The sequence below is a fragment of the Meleagris gallopavo genome, chromosome 3 (genome assembly GCF_000146605.3).
Source record: "Meleagris gallopavo isolate NT-WF06-2002-E0010 breed Aviagen turkey brand Nicholas breeding stock chromosome 3, Turkey_5.1, whole genome shotgun sequence".
Classification (NCBI taxonomy): domain Eukaryota; kingdom Metazoa; phylum Chordata; class Aves; order Galliformes; family Phasianidae; genus Meleagris; species Meleagris gallopavo.
In genome coordinates, this window is record NC_015013.2 from 7,558,045 (window position 1) to 7,576,475 (window position 18,431).

Here is an 18,431-nt window from a genome sequence, read left to right on the forward strand (position 1 = left end):
TTCTTTCTTTCTTTTTTTTTTTTTTTTTGCTTCTCAGCGCTTCTGCATTTCTATGACAATCACCACTGTCTTTCAAATAAAAGGAGCAAAGCAAATTAAGACAGTTCTCAAATAGAATTTTAGTGTAGAGAGGCATGCTTTCTGTAAGTTTGCCACTGTGAGTATTTTGTGCTGTCAGCACTTGAGTGTGCTTTATCTTGTCCTGTACAAAAGACTGCTACGTGCTATTTTCCACCCTATAAACTATGTATGGCAATTTTTTTTCTTCTTGTAGTACGTGATGTTTCTTGGCTGAACATAAGCCAGCAGTGTGCCCAAGTGACCAAGAATGCCAATGGCATCCTGGCTTTTATCAGAAATGGTGTAGCCAGAAGAAGCAGGGAAGTGATTGTCCACCTATATTCAGCTCTGGTGAGGCCATACCTTGATACTGTGTTCAGTTTTGTGCTCCTCACTACAAGAAAGATACCGAGCCCTTGGAGTGTGTCCAGAGAAGGGCAACAAAGCTGTGAAGGGTCTGGAACACAAATTTTACGGAGAGCAGCTGAATGAACTGGGATGGTTCGCTCTGGTTAAGAGGATGCTCAGAGGAGATCTTATTGTCTTCTACAACTACCTGGAAGGAGTTTGTGTTGATGAGGGAGGTCAGCCTCTTCTCCTCTGTAACTAGTAGTTACTAGTAGAACAAGAGGGAATGGTTTCAGGTTGCTCCAGGGCAGATTCAGATTGGATATTAAGAAAAACTTCTTTTCCAAAAAAAAGTGGTCAGCCAATGGAATGGGCTGCCCAGGGAGATGGTTGAGTCACTGTCCCTGGAGGTGTTTAAAAAAGGAGATGATGTACAAGGGGATGTGATTTAGTGGGGAAATACTGATGGTAGGTGGATGGTGAGACTGGATGATCTTTGACGTCTTTTCCAACCTTAATGATTCTGCGATTCTACGATTCTATGTAGAATCATATTTGTCTATATTTGATAGAAATACAGACAACATGTATTTGTTAACTAACAAAATTTTGAATGGGTTATTTGATGCAGAGTTACTTCAATTCATTGACTGTATTATTTCTGTGAGGGTGCTAAGGGAGGCCCAGCCTCCTCTGGGAATTCCTCCAAAACCTTCCCATGGTCCATGAGCTCCATTTCAGCTCTGTCCACGACCATCAGACCCTACTGCAGTGACACAATCCATGCATATAAGTCAGTAAATTGAATAGACTATGAAAGACTGTCCCAGAAAACTTCCTATCTCTGCCTCTATTTTGGTTCTAAATTGTTAATTTACAGAGCTTTTCAAAACTGGCTTTGCTCTTTTTACTGGTTACACCTATTCCTCTGAATGGTAGGGCATACCATCTGTGGTGGTGTTACAGTCCTTTCAGCAGTTTACTAGTGTGGGGACCAGAACACTTTTTCAATTCTTTTTAAATCTTTACATTGCAAGGAAGAGATTATCTGCCTTCCAAAACTAAGAGAAGAGGTGCTTAGGATTTTCTCCATAAAGTAGGTGTTCTCACATTTTGAGGTTAACGGCTCCATGCTCATAGAGAAAATATTTCCCATCAGAGACCCATTCCACCCATTTCTCAGCCATGGATGATATGGTAAGACTAGAAGATAAATACACTTAGCTCTTTTAAAAGCAGTAAGAGTAGGGATTATGCATTTATTTTTTTCCAGTTGAAATACAGTAACAGAGTCTTCAGGGACTTTATTAAACCTTCTACTCTACTTTTTCTGCACACTGCATACACACATTAATATCTACTCGTAGATACTTGTAGCTTTTTTTCTTAGCCATCTGACCTTGTTGCCTCTGTAAAGCATGCTGTGGCCATGTTCCTTTTTCTCTTGAACTGATTTCCTTATCTTCTGTTTCCTCCTTCCCTCCCTGAGAATGTATTTTGAAAGATTGACTGTCAGGGAGCATGACCTAGAATAGTGCTTAGTTTATATTACTAGTCTACAGACATAATTCAATCCAATAGAATATAAAAAGTGATTATCCAGAATTTTTGTAAATTCTGGAAAACAACCCACTAAAAAAAACCAACCACCCAATAATTAGAGTGGTTAATGCAGAAACTAGTGAATAAGATTCTCTCCACAGGCCAGTTTGAGTGTGGACATGAGCAGCATGAGCATCTCTGTGTCTCCCATCTGTGTCACAAAGATGAAGAGGCGATACTTTTCCTAGCACAATACTCATATAACCTGTGCAACTTACTGACAAAATTGCATTGACCGTGAAATGGTCAGGGTGCAGCAAGGACCTGGGAGACAAGATCAGACTCATCTGATGTCTGGAATCATCTTTATCTGAAATAAGCTTTACCCTTCAGATCATCCAAACAGTGTTTTAAAAAAATAAAATATGGGCCAGTTTGTTAAACTCTAAAATTGTAATCAATCCATGAAATTTATTGTATGGCCATAATAGAGACTTTGTTTTCAGGATGCAGCCACGTTATGAAGAAGATGGATTTATTGTCAGACCATAGGAATGCAACTATGCTCTGTTTTACAGAAAATGTCATAAAAAATATACTCTGAAATAACCCTCACAGATTCAGAACACTGTAAATTACAGAAACTAGTTGTGTGAAGTCGTTCTACAGTGAGTTAATTAAGGCTTTCATAAATCCATTAAAGAAAAAAAGATACAGAGAAAGAAGAAAAATCTATGCTTTTGATTATGATTTGAAAATAGGGAATGAATTGATGAGGCAGAGAGAAAGAAGTAATCAGTTTCAGACAGCACGTTACAGATGAGAAGATGTTTACAATAAGAGTAGTGAGTGTAAATAAACAGTAAGAAGCTGGGCTCTAGACTGCAAAAGGAGAAACAGAAAAGGGAAGAGATGTGTTGAGCTAGAGATAGTCCATGGGTTTGGAAGGCAAGAAAAAAGAAGTTATCCATCTGGATCATGTATTGGACGGAAAGTTCAGTGGAACAAAATGGTAGGAGCCAACATTGTTGTGAAGAAAAGATAGGTATGAAGACTTTTAAAGGACTATTGCAGAAGAGATGGTCTTTAAAGGTGTCTTTTTGGGGTGCCAATACATACATTTATGGACTTATGATTCTCTTGTGCTGGCCCACTGCACATCAACAACAAAAATTTGCACTCCATATAGCTCCCATTGTACTGTTGTCTCTTCACATTTCAGGCTGTATCCAGAGTGTGCAGAGGAGCACTGCTGCCCAGCTGGTGCACTTACTGATTGAGCACCTGAAAGGGTGAGATCTCAAAATATCTCCCAGAAAAGGATTCAAGTTAAAAGGTTGGGTAAGTGGTAAGAGCTGGCAGTAGATTGCAGATTCAGGCTTGCTCACGCCAAAGGCACATTAGCTCTCTCTAGTAAGTTGCACTACTTTTGCACATCACACCACGTCATGCCAGGATACACTGCCTTCCAGCAAGGCAAGATGCGTTGTGTTTCTAGATAAGGAATATATTTACAAAGTTCAATTTCTACAGGGCAGAAGAGGAATTAGCTTTATCTGAAAACGCTCTGTTTGTACCTAGCTTTGTATTTACAAACCCCCAGCACAGAAGGCTATGATTCCTTTTAAGAAGATTGACTTGATCTTTGTTTAAAAAAATGCAAACAGAAAACTCCTGCTAGCGTAGCCACATGGAGTGGAACAGATAATTTATTTCTGTCAGAATGCATTATTTGTGGATGTCAGTACTGTGTTCTGAATAGGATGTTGAAATACACTGTGGGTATGTTACTTACGTACATTTCCAGAAAGATACAGCTGGTAAGAACAAATGAGCTGTAATAATAGGTAGTTAAAATGTTAATGGAATAATGGAGGTCAAGCAGAAACAGTCAGTCAGTTACCAATAAAAAGGAGACATACAAGAGGTCATTTTCTTTCTGGAAGACAAAAACTCTCAATTCATTAGAGAATGAGCATCTACACGAGCACAATTCCCAGTCTGAGCTTATAGTTTGATCCCAGTTTGGTCTTTTTCCTAAACATTTCTTGTTTGGGACATTTATTTTTGAACATGAATTATTTAAATTCAGAAAATATTTATTACTGAATATCTGAGTATTTTTCCTAAATTGAAGTGAACCTGTAAAAAAGAAAAGGGTAATTGAAATACAAAATAATTAGAACGCTTTTCAGTCAGTTGTGGTCTTACAAAAAGAGCAGAAGAAAAAAGAGAAAGTCAACACGTACGACTTACACTCCTTGTTCCTGAGAACCAATCCAATATAGCAATAAGGAAGGTAGAAAATTGTCTTATTTTTGTAAGCTTTTCAAAATCTCTATAAGGCAAAAAATACAGAACAGAAGATTTTGATAGTTCCTGTTACAGCCAGCAGTCTCTGGCTAATATATTGTGTGGGAACTGCTGAATCACGGCCTGAACCTCTAATTAATCACCTGAGGCGAGCAATGAGTCAGCCATGGGAGCACAGGTGAAGGTAAATCACCTGCGCTGCAGGAAGGGGTGGAGCCTGGCTGCACCTCTCCTAGACCCATTTAAGAGCTGACTGCCAGTGGGGAAGGATCTCTTCTGGAGATTCACTCCATTGGAGTTTCTCACTTGAGCCCAGTTTACAGGTGAGTGTACCTATCATTTTTGTTTCCTGCTTTGGTGTAATAACATCATAGCTAAGCTCTCTGTTATACCTTAACATCTGTATATTCATTAATTGTATATTGCTATACCATAACATCAGTATAGTTGTTAATTATACACATATGAACTAAGAACAGTTCTCCTAACAGCTATCACGTTCCTGGATGGTAAAAACACTCCTTTAGCCATGTTCCCATTAGTAAATATTCATGCTCTTACAAGTTCCTATCTCTGAAAGTTGTGGTTAGTTAAGCAACCAGTCTTTTAAATTGATTTTCTTAAGAGATAAGGTTTGTACAAGTAGATTGGCAGATACTCAGCTTGATAGTTGTGGCCTCAATTGTTCTCACTTTGTTAAGGTAAATGCTAATAAATAAATCTATAAAGATATATTCCATGTTTTGAGTCTTTCAGCATAACTGGCTGACTCAGGGATTATTATATTCATGGGAAGGTAATATACACAGACCATCTTTGAAAGGTTAAATATATTTTTAAAATTTGCCATTGTTTTAGGAGACAAAATTTTCCTTTGATAATTCCAAATAGAGTTCTCATCCTTTCAAAATGCTTTCAAAATGTTTTCAAATTAAATGCAAATATTGTTTTTACATTTATATATTTTTACAAATATTTTTTAAACCTCTTACATTCTTTTTGTTGACCTTGGAGCTAATTACTTCAGGAAAAAAACTAAAAATCACTTGAACAGAGAGAGTGTTAGTTCAGATTGATCTAACATTATGAGGCCCTTTTGATCATCAAATTTCTGATCTATGAGGTCATGGGAAGTCTTTGTATTGAAATCATGCATGAGTTTTGGGTTAGGCACTAGCCAGTTAGCATGTACACATGTAGACCACTTGAAAGAGTTATGTTGGATGGAGACCAGAGTAAGGATGTGGAAAACAAAGAATATCAGGAGTAGGGTAGAGTTTATAAACTAAATGCTGCCTAGCAGAGAACATAGTGTGGGAGCTGAACAAAAAAAGAGCCCCTTCACAGGCACAGAAATTAACTGTTTGCTGCCTATATGCTGTGCTTGAAACAATAAAAACAAACAGTAGGAAGAGAGAAATTGGTCCTGTAAATAAGCAGTAGTAAAGTCTCACTGGGACTGCTTATGTGAAGCAGAAGGAAAACAAAGCTAAGCTTGAATTTTGACATCCATTTGAAAGTTTCCATTGAATGGTTGAGCTTTCTTGCTAAGCAGTTCACGCTATTTTACTTACAGATGAATTTGGATCCAAAGAAAATCTGGAGGCACAAGAAATAAATCCAAACTATTGCAATTCTGGCTAGCACAGTTGATTACCAAGTCTTGATTTGAAGAGTGGAGAAAGTTGTGTGGGGGAAAAAAATGTCCAGATATGAAAAGGTGTACATAGTAACTATGGGCTGCAGTAGATTACTTCCTCTCAGGGGACATGGCATGCAGAGCTCTGTAAAGATACAGTAGGACTTCCAAGAAACCTCTCAGGAAAAGGATATAAAATACTGGAGTCTTTAAAAGCAGTGATTCTTTGCTTCTCCTCTTTTCTGTCTTTCTGAGGTGAGTCTTCTTGACAGAACTGGCAGGAGTAATTCAACTGATCCCCATCTCTGCATGGTGAATTGCCATGCTTGGCAGGTGCAGGGTTGTCTGTATTGCTGCTGCTCAGCCAGGTAGCACAGGTATCTCTGCATTATGCCTGTTTGGTCACTGCTCAAATCTTACACTACTGTATTTCTTCTGTTGCTTGTGGTATTGGCTTGTTCCACAAAGATCGTGCAATAATTAAAGGCTTGTTCTCAAAAAAAAAGTGGGAATGTGCAAAATATATTTGGTTCCCACAGTAGTTTAAACTACTCCACTAAGCTCTCATTAATAAGGCATAGCTTGCAAAGTCGTAATGATAATAGAAGCAGCACTGACAGAGTCCTGGGTCAGTGCTTTGTGTGCATACATGTTCTGAATGCATGCAAGGGATTCTATTAGAGCTTTAAAATCATTTTAAAGGTTTTGCCTCAGCAAATTTTCACGCTCATTTAAACCCCTGGTTTGTCATTATAAAGTGTATTAACTTTCCTATCCTTAATGCTTATTTCTGTCCTGAGAGAAATAAACAAAAAATACTTGGCAAATGTGCTTCCTGGGAAAGGAGACTAAGTGGCAGCAGGGCACTGTTTGCTCTTAGAGCTGATTGCTTTAAAAATCTGTTCTAGAGTTCAAAAGGTGATAAAACAGTCACGGTGAGTGTGTGCATTTAACTTCTATTTTCTTTTTCACTCAGATTGAATTTGCAGAGCAGTCTTCTGACATGCATGAAGCAGTGCCAGTTATTCAAGTCTTGCATGGATGAGGAGAAAGTGGTAAGACACTTAAGCAGTATTTCTGTCAGACTGTTAGCCTCAAGTGTAGACTGCTCCCTGCTGCTGCTACTATATATACTTCATAAATGACTGGTTTAAAGTGTGGTGAAACCACAGTGAGAAAATGTGTTCCTTTTCCATGGGCTTCTAGAAACAAATAAGCATCTATATGAAACTACAGTGTCTCTTGTGCCAAAACATTGGCACGGGGCAGCCCTCAGCAAATGTTCATGGAAGGCCATTTAGAAACATTTTTTCCAGGAGTAAACAAAGTTCAGAGAGTGTAGTTTGACTGGAAAGTTGTGTGAGAGTAGAGGAAGAAGAAAGCTGAAAAATGGATGAAAGAATCAGAACTTTCCTTGAGACTGTTCAATCTGAGGAAGCCCTTTATGCTGCAGGGCCTTGGAGTGCCGAGTGGAGATGTCTTGCTGCTGTAACCAAGAAACATAACTCTGTAAACAAGCAGGAAAGCATTTTGCTCCATATCTAATTTATTTTCTGGAAAAAAAAATACCATCCTGTGTGGAGAAGCTTTTTATTTTCAACAAACAATGAGATTTAGATGTGATTTCTTGTTACTTCTTCAGGTATGTTTACTGCCATTCTGTATGGTTAGTATTCGGACTTGGTTTCTCTTAATCACTGCTAATTGCAATTAATAATTTTTTCCTGATACCAATTGCAGTTACTAATGTGCAAATAAATGCAAATATTGATTTTTGCAATGTGGGAAGATCAGTTGGAAGCTCAGATGAAGACCATCACGTTTTGTGTGATCTAATCCACTTTTTAAGTGGAAACATCTAGCATACTAATTTTAGTGTTTTAATAGAGAAACTACTGACCAGGTGAATGTTTGGGAATAAATGCTCAGTGAAACCAGTTCTTAATATTTTGATGCCAGTTTATTGTGGTTTAGATAAATGTAGCTTGGCTCAATTCTTGCATCATCACGTGATTTAATAAGTGCATCTTCTGCGACCTTATCACAGTACCACTCATTTATAATCTGTCCTTATAACATTCATGGAATTTGCTTGTTTTAGAAATATGTAGTGGCAGTGAGGAAAGGTTATAAAGAAAGTTATTGTGGCTGGGGATCTGAATCAGCATAGGGTTTTATATGAAAATTGCCCTACAGGAGGTACAGCAATTCTACACAAAGAATGTGCAATTTATAAATGAAACCTTTTACTCCACTCTACTTCCTCCATGCACAATTAGGCTTCTTGGAAAAAAAAAAAGGCAGCCATGGTGCAATGCTAATACTTATGAGTGATGCATGATTGATGATCCCCTAAAGGCAGCAAGAGAGAAAATTACCTCCTTCCCTCATTTAAGGACATTATTAGAAGACTTGTTGAGTTCAAAGCTCAGGAAATTATGTTAAGAGGCCTGGATAAGGCTTTAAAAAAAATCAGGAGAAATTATTTTCTCAGTAGTTAAAGGTAAGATTCCTTTTAATGTGCTGTATAAGAAGAAAACTTTGACACACTGTTATATGATATTCTCTAAAAGTATTTGTCCTATCATTTGAGATTTATTTGTACAAGTATTCCTCTCTCCATGTACTAAATGGACTAATCTGCAACCAATGCAAATTAATGCTACATTCTAAATGCTATGTCCTTGTTTCTCAGTGGGAAAAGTAAACAGATCCTTCTCTCAGTTGTAAAGGTAACATGATATACTGGGAAAGAACAGGATGAACTGATGCTGTTCAGAACACTGGGGTTTTGGAAGTGGGACAGGGTCAGCATCAGCTAGCAATGTTCACTTCTAATGCAAGGGAGAGGGAAAATAGTAGTGGCTCTAAATGGACCAAACAATACTTTTTCTTTCATTTTTGACTTGCACTCTCTGCTATTCACAGCATTTTGTGCCACTGCTCTAGTGTCAGTCAGGAACTAGTGAGAGTTCAGATTCAGCTGATGTGGGGGGGACATGGGCTTTTGATCTGTCCTGCCACTATCCTACTGAAGCACGGTTCCTCCTTTTTTCTTGCTTTCAGAAGAAAACAAGACTCACAGTGTCCCTCTATGTATCCATCTGATCTGTGCCCGAAGATTTAAGTAGGAATTCTCCTTATAGTTCGGAGTTTGGAAAAGTTTGTTGTCTAAAGGATATTACATTTACACAATTTCCTGTGGGCAGAAAAGAGATGGCATCACCAGCCATGTTATAGGAGTGTCCACCAAGCACTTAGCCCTTTTGAGGCTATAAGGGAGAGGTTTTATGATCACTCCAAACGGGAAGAGTTCATGTATGTTTAGGAAAACCTATATGTTGAAATGAAATAAGATATCTTTCCAGATAAAGGAGATCACAGTGGATTACTAACATGTAATCTGCCCTATCACAATGTCTTTGTGTGATTTTTATAGATGTCTTGGGGGAATTGGAGCAATTCTGAGATTTTGTACTCTTGTAGGAGAAAAATATATTTCTCACCTGTTTCCAGACAAGAAGGTAATAGGTACTTAGGCTTTAAGAATCGTATCTGAGTTGATTCTTTGTAGTCATGGTCAAAACCAATCCTTCCCTAATAGTACGTCTTCACAGTATTGAAAGGTAATATGTTTTTCAGTGCCTTGAAAAGGCGAGGCAGAGTTGAACATTCCCATTTTTCTTTCACTATCTGGAAACTGAAAGCTCTTTCTATACACATAAAGTAACAGCTTTTTTTTCAGACTGGCAATATCTGTATCTAGAGAGCTAACAAATCAAGAAAAGATAACAGTATTGTATCCATGTTAAAATCATTCTCTTAATGCATTGCATCCTTTGCTCTCATAAAATAGGAGCTGTCTTGTAGCTACCACTGCAAAAAGACAGAAGATCCCCTCCTTTGATAGTACAGCTGACAGGATAATGGCAGTGGCCATGTCTAAGTTAACTGAACCACAGCACTTCTCAGCTCCTATCTATAAAGCTTTTAGACATTTTGTGATGTGTCCAGGAGAGAGACAGGCCCAGGTACTGTTTCCACCTTCAGATTTGTGATTTTCTTGGGAAGGAAGCAAGTATATAGACCTGAAGGGAGGCACATTTGCTCCCCAAATGAAGCACGGGGACAATCAGGAGCATACATTTGATGCAAAATTTAGATTTATACACTGTCTACATACCATTGCATAGCTGAATGTACCAATGAAAACATATTTTTTACCTCAACTGGCTCACTGCAAATTTGGTTTATAAAGCTCAATGCAAACTGACAAAGTGGTGCCTTCATCATCATTAAAAACTAATCAGGCCCATCACTGCTGAAATATCAGCTTGTCTTGTTTGTATACAGAGTACATCATTAGTTTATGTAAATGTGAGCAACAGGCTTCTTCAAGGCTCCCCCACTTCATCCTGCATTCCTCTCACGATGGAAAAAACAGTTATATCCATGAGCCATCTCAACTGCTTCAGCACAATATGCTTCAGACATGGCCTGGGATGCATCCTTTGAACTTTTGAGGCTGAAGTGTTGCAAACTATTCTCTATGCCAGGAGTGCTTACTCAGAATATTTACAGCTTTTTTTTTAATTCCTCACAGTGATATAAAAATGTTGTGTATAGGCCAGAATCAGTGCCAGATGTGCTTGCATGTGCTGAGAAGAGAAGAGGAAAATTGCAGCAGGTAACTCATTTGTTTGGCTTTGTGGCCCACTGGGGCCAAGAGCAGCATCCTCTTCAAATCTGCCACAGCTTACATTCCTTGCATTCTTGGTGATTTACATTTTAATAACAGCCTAGTTGTTGTTTCTTTCAAAGGAATTTTTGACACAAACTACATTAGATAAAAGATGTAAATAGTACAATTAGCACAAGGAAAAATATCCATGAAAGCATCAGATCTGTAAAAATGTAGCTAATTGAGTGTATTAACATTAACTTCTGCATAATAAGATGTGCTTGATGCAACGAGTTAATGCACCAGCCTTTCACCCTAGAAACCTTTACTTAAAGCCAGAATCACACAGAAATGTATTTGGTAGCTTCATACAACTCTCTTTGTAGCATTAATCCACTTTATACATGTCACAGTGCAGTTTGATCTGCCTGGATGCTAAAGAGGGTCAGGCAAGTGAAACAGTGTGGAACACCCCCCTGAGCAACCATGGGGCAGCTGGGTCCAGCTGGTTCACTGCTTTCCCTTGTGTCACTTATTGCTTCATCATGTTCTTTCTTCCTAGAGTGTTCATCATTGCTCCGCTGGCATCTGTGCTGGCAGTATATGCAAGCTTAAAATTTGTGCTTTATGGTTTAGCAATATCAAAGTAATAGTCTGTTACTTAGATTTCTTTTAATTGCAACATGAAGAAAAGCCTTCTTGGCTACTTATTTTGCAGTCGTGCTCTAAAAGAGAAAGGGATAGAGACATGCATGCTTCTGCGTCCCAGAATAAGCAGGCTGTGAGGAAAAAAAAGAGACCTTTATTAGTATAATTTTTTCATCACTGTGCTCCACTTACATGATATCAAAATCAAACTGCATTAAGCTATCAAACAGGCACAGTCGATCAGATCTTTCCAAAGCATGCTCCCATTTCATTGTGTGCAATGTAGACAGTACTTAAATATTAACTGACTACAAGTTACATTTAGAAACATTTTAAAAATAACCCTTTTCAAGCTTTTGACAACAGGTATAAGCCAAAGGCTTTGTGTGTGGAGAGGGGGCAGGCACACTGGTACCTAATTTCTCATTTACACTGAGTAAGAATCGGTTATAATTTAGTACAAAATCTTTGGTGCTTAGATCCTTAGAACATAAACAACCTGGAAGTGTTAAAAGTAAGCAGCAAAACTAGCGTCAAACTTTGGCGCTTGGTTATGGTGGTGTTTTGTTCAAATCAAAAACACATATTTTGATCCTCATAGTATCAGTGCACACTGGTGTATTTGTCAGCTAAGGATACACAGTTCTTCCCCTTTCCATTTGTAAACTCTCTGAAAACACACCTGTGTACTTGTGCAAATATTACAGATTGTACAACCTTTTTTCATTTATTCCTGGCTTTGATATTTGCCAGCCTGACTGTCAGAGCAGTATAGATATTGGGTCTGTTGTAAACGGAGCCCCAACAGAATCAGCTTGTTTTTCTTTGAGTGTCTTGGTTTGTTATTTATGTTCTTTGATTTGGCACTTAGCCACTGAGATGTATTTCTTCAGCCAGATAGGGAGAAGGAGCTAAAATGATCAACTAAACAAAGAAATGTCTGCTTAAAATAAAACATCCCATTAAGATTTTGGCAGTGGAAACATTTGCAGCCTGTATTTAGACTTCTGCATATCTGCATACACATGCAACCTTCCAGTCTGAGCAAGGGAATGACTAATATTTGTCTCAGCTCTGCTCTCAGTCAGTAAAGCTACCAAACACGGAGTGTGTTCCTGTTTCATTCAGTCTGCTTGTGGCACTCCAGCAGCCTGCATCTGTTTGTCACAGTACAGAGCACCGTACTCATCCTTTCCACCCTGTAGTGGTGCACCATTCGTGCAGTGTCAGGTTGCAAGCCTCTGGTTGCTGCCTCTAGTAGCCTGGCCAGCTCAGAAACACAGCTGTAACATGGGCAGTGAAAGCTGCTCCACCAGCTCTGACACAATGCAGGCTCCTTGTGTTGGAAGGAGGGTATGACCAAAATCCCGGCCCTCGAGGAGGGCTAAAAGCAGAACTCTCATTGCCTGAGCAAGTTTGAGGACTAGCAAGTAGATACATAGATGACTCTCACTGTCACCTTGAGGCAAAGGAGTTTTGTGAAGTGCTTAATCTGGTAAGAGGGGCGACTTACTTAATGTGAGCTCCAAGTCAAGCAATGAAGCTGGGGAGAATGAGAGTTCAGATAAACATATGTGTAACAAAAGTGCACTCTTCTGATGCCTAACATTTTTCTCCTCAGCATGCTGCAGCCATGTTCCTAATTCTAGGTACTGTACTATACTGTACTACCTATGGTATCTTTCTCTTTCTCATCTTCAGCTTTAAGTCATCTCTCCCAGATAAAAGCTATGCTGTTTATTCTCACCTGCAAGTGGCTCAAGTAATCTCTATAAACAGTAATCAACCTCATGCAACAGAATAGAACAAGGATGAAGCTATAACCCAGCAGTTAGTATGTACAGCCCTTTCAGGCAGTTCATTATTACCATCCCAGCTCTATAGCAGAATGTGGATTGCAGCACTGCCGTGCATCATGCAAATATGATGCTCTCTTTATCGCCTTCCAAACATCTCCTTTTTGTCTTGAGCTGCTAAAAAGTTGTGTTGGAGCTGCCTCTTGAGATGGTGATATTGCTCTGGTCAAAGAGTGATAGTTCATGTCAGTCTAGTGACATGTTTCTCTAACGTCAGTTTTTTCTGAAGCACCTGAACATCTGTAATGGAAAGACCTCCTCCCATGAAACATTTTCCTATGAATCCTGGCATTTCACTACTTTGTACTTCATTTATTACTGGCTAACAAATGCAACAGGAGGATTTCACAGGCTACCCAGTGGAATAAACAGCAGCCTTTATAAATGCAAAGAATCTAAATACGCAGGCTGATAAGAGCTGAGTATCTGTCAGTTTAAATGGCATTCAGCACGTGAACTTTTAATTGAGAAGCATTGCGGCACCACGTATTCCATTTATTACTTTCAATTAACTTGCATGTGACCTATTTCTCTACCTCCTGACAGGTTCATCTTTCTGAGAACTTCACAGACAAAATGACATTTTCGTTTTCTGTCTGTTCAACTGTGATCTTAGTTTGAAAATCGTTTAGCATTCATTGCTAAAAGAAATAATGCCACAGGCATTAAACATCGCTTCATACTCCCCCTCCTCTTCCTTAATTTTCCTTCTATTTCTTAACCCTGCTTATCTTAAAGGCTGGAAAAAGTATTTGGTTATCAGTCTGCATTGTCTCCTTTTTGGCCAGTTGAAATGAAAGAGATGTCTTGCAGTCGTTTATGTGGCAAAAGAGGAGAAGGCAAGAAACATTAGAACTGTTGCTAACCTTAGTCCTTAAGAGAAATAAAGACGTATGCTAAAGAAGTAATTAGTAGTTATAAACCACTGTAGTCACCAACATTCAAGTTCATACTTTTACCCACATAGTTTCTACCTTTTTGCCTGTGTGATTCCTACTTTCAAGGCATCAGGAATGTAATTTCAGTGGTTTTGGCTGTAAGTACAGATTTCTTATAACGCTACACTCTGGTTCACTTCCACCTTGCTGAAGTGAGTGACAATTATGCTATGAATGTTGCTTGGTGGAAAACCCTTCTGGTTTCAGATAACTAGAGGCTGAAACCTTCACTGTACCTTCACTATCTAATACAAAAGAGTTTTAAGTGCCACTTTAAAATCTAAGAGTATAATATTCACATAACAGAGGTTTTATGATCCTTCTAGTTCTTGAGGCCACTGCTATCCAGGTGAAATTAGTAGAGACTACTAGTATCCAACGTAGCCACCTGGATGGTATTAGTGGGAGCATCTATATTTCCATGAGGAAAGGGAAAAAAATAAATCATGTCCTCTCTCACCCATGTATGATTGTTGGATAAATGATCTTATTTGTCAAGATGTAGTTTTTCACTAGCAGAGGAAGCCACACAACTACATCATACTGTAATTAGCAGTGATTTAGTGAAATTAAGATATACTTCTGTGTGTCCTTTGATAAGTAACGTTTTACTAATTTGCCATTCAGTTCATGTTTCATTGCTACCAATGGTGGTAGATGAAGAATGTTTTAATTCATTTACCAAGTCTGAATAGATATCGAAATCCAATACTGAATGTATTAAGACATGATTTTGAAGAAGTGAGGACAAAATACTTTTAGGATACTTATACTAGTTTACAGCAGTAACAAAGTAGATTGCATTCATGTGTGGAAGTTATTCTTATATGAAATAAGCCTAAAAACTTCGTAAAATACATTTTCATACTTGCAAAATGAAAATGATCATTTACGTTTTAGCAACATAGTATCTATTTACATGTTGGGATGGGTACCTGAATATAAATGCTGAATTGACTAAGCAAAAAAATTGATTAGAAAACATACCTGATTATCATGAATTTATTTAACAAATTTTAGAGAAAATTTTTGTTTCCTCCCATTCAGTGAAACTTATTTTAATCTTCTACAGTGTGGAAAATAGCGTACGTACTTTCAGCAGCATCCCTGCCACACAAATCTAAGGTTAGTGTAAACTGGTATTCAGATGCTCATTAAGAGGAAAGCTGGCTATTTGCCTTTGGTCAGATAGTTCCCAAGAGATACCATGAGAATTAAAATTGCTATTTCAAATATTGGAATGTGAAGTCCAAGCCTCTGTGGGAAGGATTATCTGCATTCTCTGGAATCTTTTCATCTTCATCCCAGAAAATCATCAATTTAAATTCCCATACTGAAGAAAACAGAAATTATTGTCACTTACTTACTGTTTGATTGCCTTTAACTTGGTCATAGAATCATAGAATGGCTTGGATTATAAGGGTCCTCAAGGATCATCAATTTCCATGTCCCATGCCACTGGCAAGGTTATCAGCCACTAGATCAAGTACTAGATCAGATTGTCCAGGGCCCCGTGCAAACAGTCTGTGAATATATCCAACAATGGAGCATCCACAGCCTCTCTGGGCAACATGTTCCAGCACTTCACCACTTTCTCAGTAAAAAACTTCCCCTTGACATCCAATCTAAATCTCCCTTTCTTTAGTTTAAAACCATTACTCCTTGTTGTATCACTCTCTACTCATTTCCTTCATGTTTATAAACTCCCTTTAAATATTGGAAGGCCACAAGGAGGTCTTCCATCTTCTCTTCTCCAGATCAAACAAACCCTGTTCCTTCAGCCTGTCTTCATAGGAGATGTGCTCCAGTCCTCTGAACATTTTCATGGCCCACCTCTGCACCCATTCCAACAGCTCCACATCTTTCCTGTACTGGGGGCCCCAGACTCGAATGCAGTACACCAGATGGGTCCTCACAAGGGCAGAATAGAGAGGAACAATCCCCTCCCTCTCCCTGCTGGCTATCCCTCTTCTGATGGAACCCGGGATACCATTGGCTGCAAGCACACACTGCTGGCTTGTGTTAAATTTTTCATCCACCAGAACTTGTAAGTCCTTCTCAGCAGGGCTACTACCAAGAAATTCTTCTCTCAGTTTGTATCCATAACTGAGATTACCTCTTCTGCCTCCAGTCACTCAGTGTAGCAGCTCTTGAAGTCAAAAAATCATCTGCAATTTCATTTCCTTACCCTAATATCTTTGCTTGGATTAGCTGCAGTGTAACTTATTTCATTCTGAGTTGCAAAAGGAATCTAACCGAATGGTGCCGTTTTGATTTACTGAGAACTTTCCTGTGTTACACCCAACTTTCAGAATTCTTGCCATTTTCCTAAGAGAAGTGGTCCTGAAGAACCAAGACATACCTCAGAAATACAGCAAATATGAGACAGGGCATGACTCCGTGCCCCACACTAATGTTAATTTTCATTTCTTTTCCCCATACAATCTTGTTCTTATCCTCCTCTTCTACGAACCTTGCACGTGGAAGATCATGTTTGCGGAGACACAGTACTTCTTTACGTACTTTTGTAGGATTCCACAGATTTTTAAGTAAATGAGTCTAATTTTTGAGCTAATTTAGACACACTTGTTTAAAAACTCCTTGATCATAGATCCTTACATTGTTGTTAATAACTCAAAATATATTTCTAGCAGAGCTCAGCAGCAGAGACACGATTTCTGCTGAGATTCCTTAAGGTGCAGAATTCTCCATGAAAAGCCTGTGGTATTCAGCTCCACAGCTGTTCCTAGCACAGGACTGTGTTCTGTAGGAAGCAAGAATTAATTTGCCTGCGTGTATTTTAAGACATAGCTGTACATTTTTAGCACATGGATCAAAAGGTACAGGGTAGGTATTCATTACAGCAGCTGTGATTAACGCTGTCCTCACAGCTCAGCTGAGTGTGGCTTCGATGAGGAAACTGTGATAAGAGAGAAATGAACTTAATTTGCTGAGGTTTTGATATTAAAGGTAGTTCTAAATAAATGCAATAGGCGGTTGCTTAGAAGCTGTTACTGTTAGTTTGGGCAGGAGAATATTCTTCTGACTTTTTTTTGAAAGGACATCCCTTCTGATGAGGCAGTTTATTTCATTTGGAAACTCAACAAAAATGCTGCCTTTCTGAGATGTGGATTTCCAGTTTCATCTGGATGTTCTGAGAGGGTGCTAATGATATAGCATAAAACATAACTGGATACCTTAAAATAATTGTTCCATTCCTCTCTTTCTGAGTGCTTTCCGGTGTTGCTAATTTCCACAATATCCTATTCTTTCACACCTAAATCTAAATGTTATTTGGAAAATGAAACGGGAGGCTTGGACTGCAATGATGTGTGCTTCAGGACTTCTGTCTAGAATATACAGTGGAGCTGACTGAGAAGGTAGTAGAAGCACTGCTGAAGATGACTGCATTGTATGTGCCATTATTTAGCTCAGTTTGCTGTTTGAAGGCCTCACTGAACATCAGTGACCTTAAAAGTGAAAATAGTGGCTACTGCTTCATTGAGGTTGTTAAATACCTCAGGCTTTTTCATCTAGTGTGAACTTCTGAACAGGTTTTCATGCTTTCTTTGCTATTGGATTGGTTTATTTACTGGGCCATCTATTAAATGTGTATTTTTTTGCTGCAGGGTGTGCAAAACTCAAGTGGAATCATTGAAGGATGGTGAATATCGAAACCCAAATGTTATTTAGTAGTGATACATACACATTGGATGCACTGATTAATGTTACACGTAAACTGCTTCCATGTGTTTGGCTTATTTTCTATGCAGCACAAGATATCATTTCCCAGAAAATTAAAGTTCCTCGTTAGTTGTGCTCATTATTTCAATTTATTTACTTAAATAAAAATCTATTTAAATTGTGAAGCACAGTACGAGAGACATTTACTGCAAATTCATTTTTAGACAGGAGAACTACCTCAATAGTTCTAAAATAAGCCATTATAGTAGAGCTATGACATTCTGTTTAAATAACCAGTGAATTCCCATTTCTATTGTTAACATATTTCGATTAAGATAAAAAATTTCATCTCCCACATCCTTCAGTTGACTTATAGTGTTATATGCACTGACTTGAATGCATCTTTAAATATCAGATCTTCAGAAGAGTCTTAGAAATTCTATATTTTGTTGATTTCTCTCACACATAACCCACTTTAGTTACCATCTGTAGCAAATGCACCATGTCAACAACGTGCTCTTTCTCACCAGGTGCAGATAGCATTACTATTGATATTCTTTCCTTTCTTAATTACATCTTGCACTTCTAGTTATTCTGCCTCAAGTATTTTAAGTATTAATCACTTCACAGTCACTTGTGCTAAGCTGAACTTGGCTATCTACTTACCTCCCTGCCATCAACAAACCAAAATGCACTGATTGCCAATTTGAAAGCAGACTGGT

The 18,431-nt window shown here is 38.4% G+C and overlaps 1 long non-coding RNA gene across 1 annotated transcript; it reads left to right on the forward strand.

Moving 5' to 3' along the window:
• Positions 1-4,523: 4,523 nt before the first annotated feature.
• Positions 4,524-17,840, forward strand: LOC104910095. Its single transcript, XR_792777.2, has 4 exons — positions 4,524-4,586; positions 6,879-6,957; positions 10,506-10,589; positions 17,655-17,840. It is a non-coding gene; the product is annotated as an uncharacterized LOC104910095 (long non-coding RNA).
• Positions 17,841-18,431: the final 591 nt, after the last annotated feature.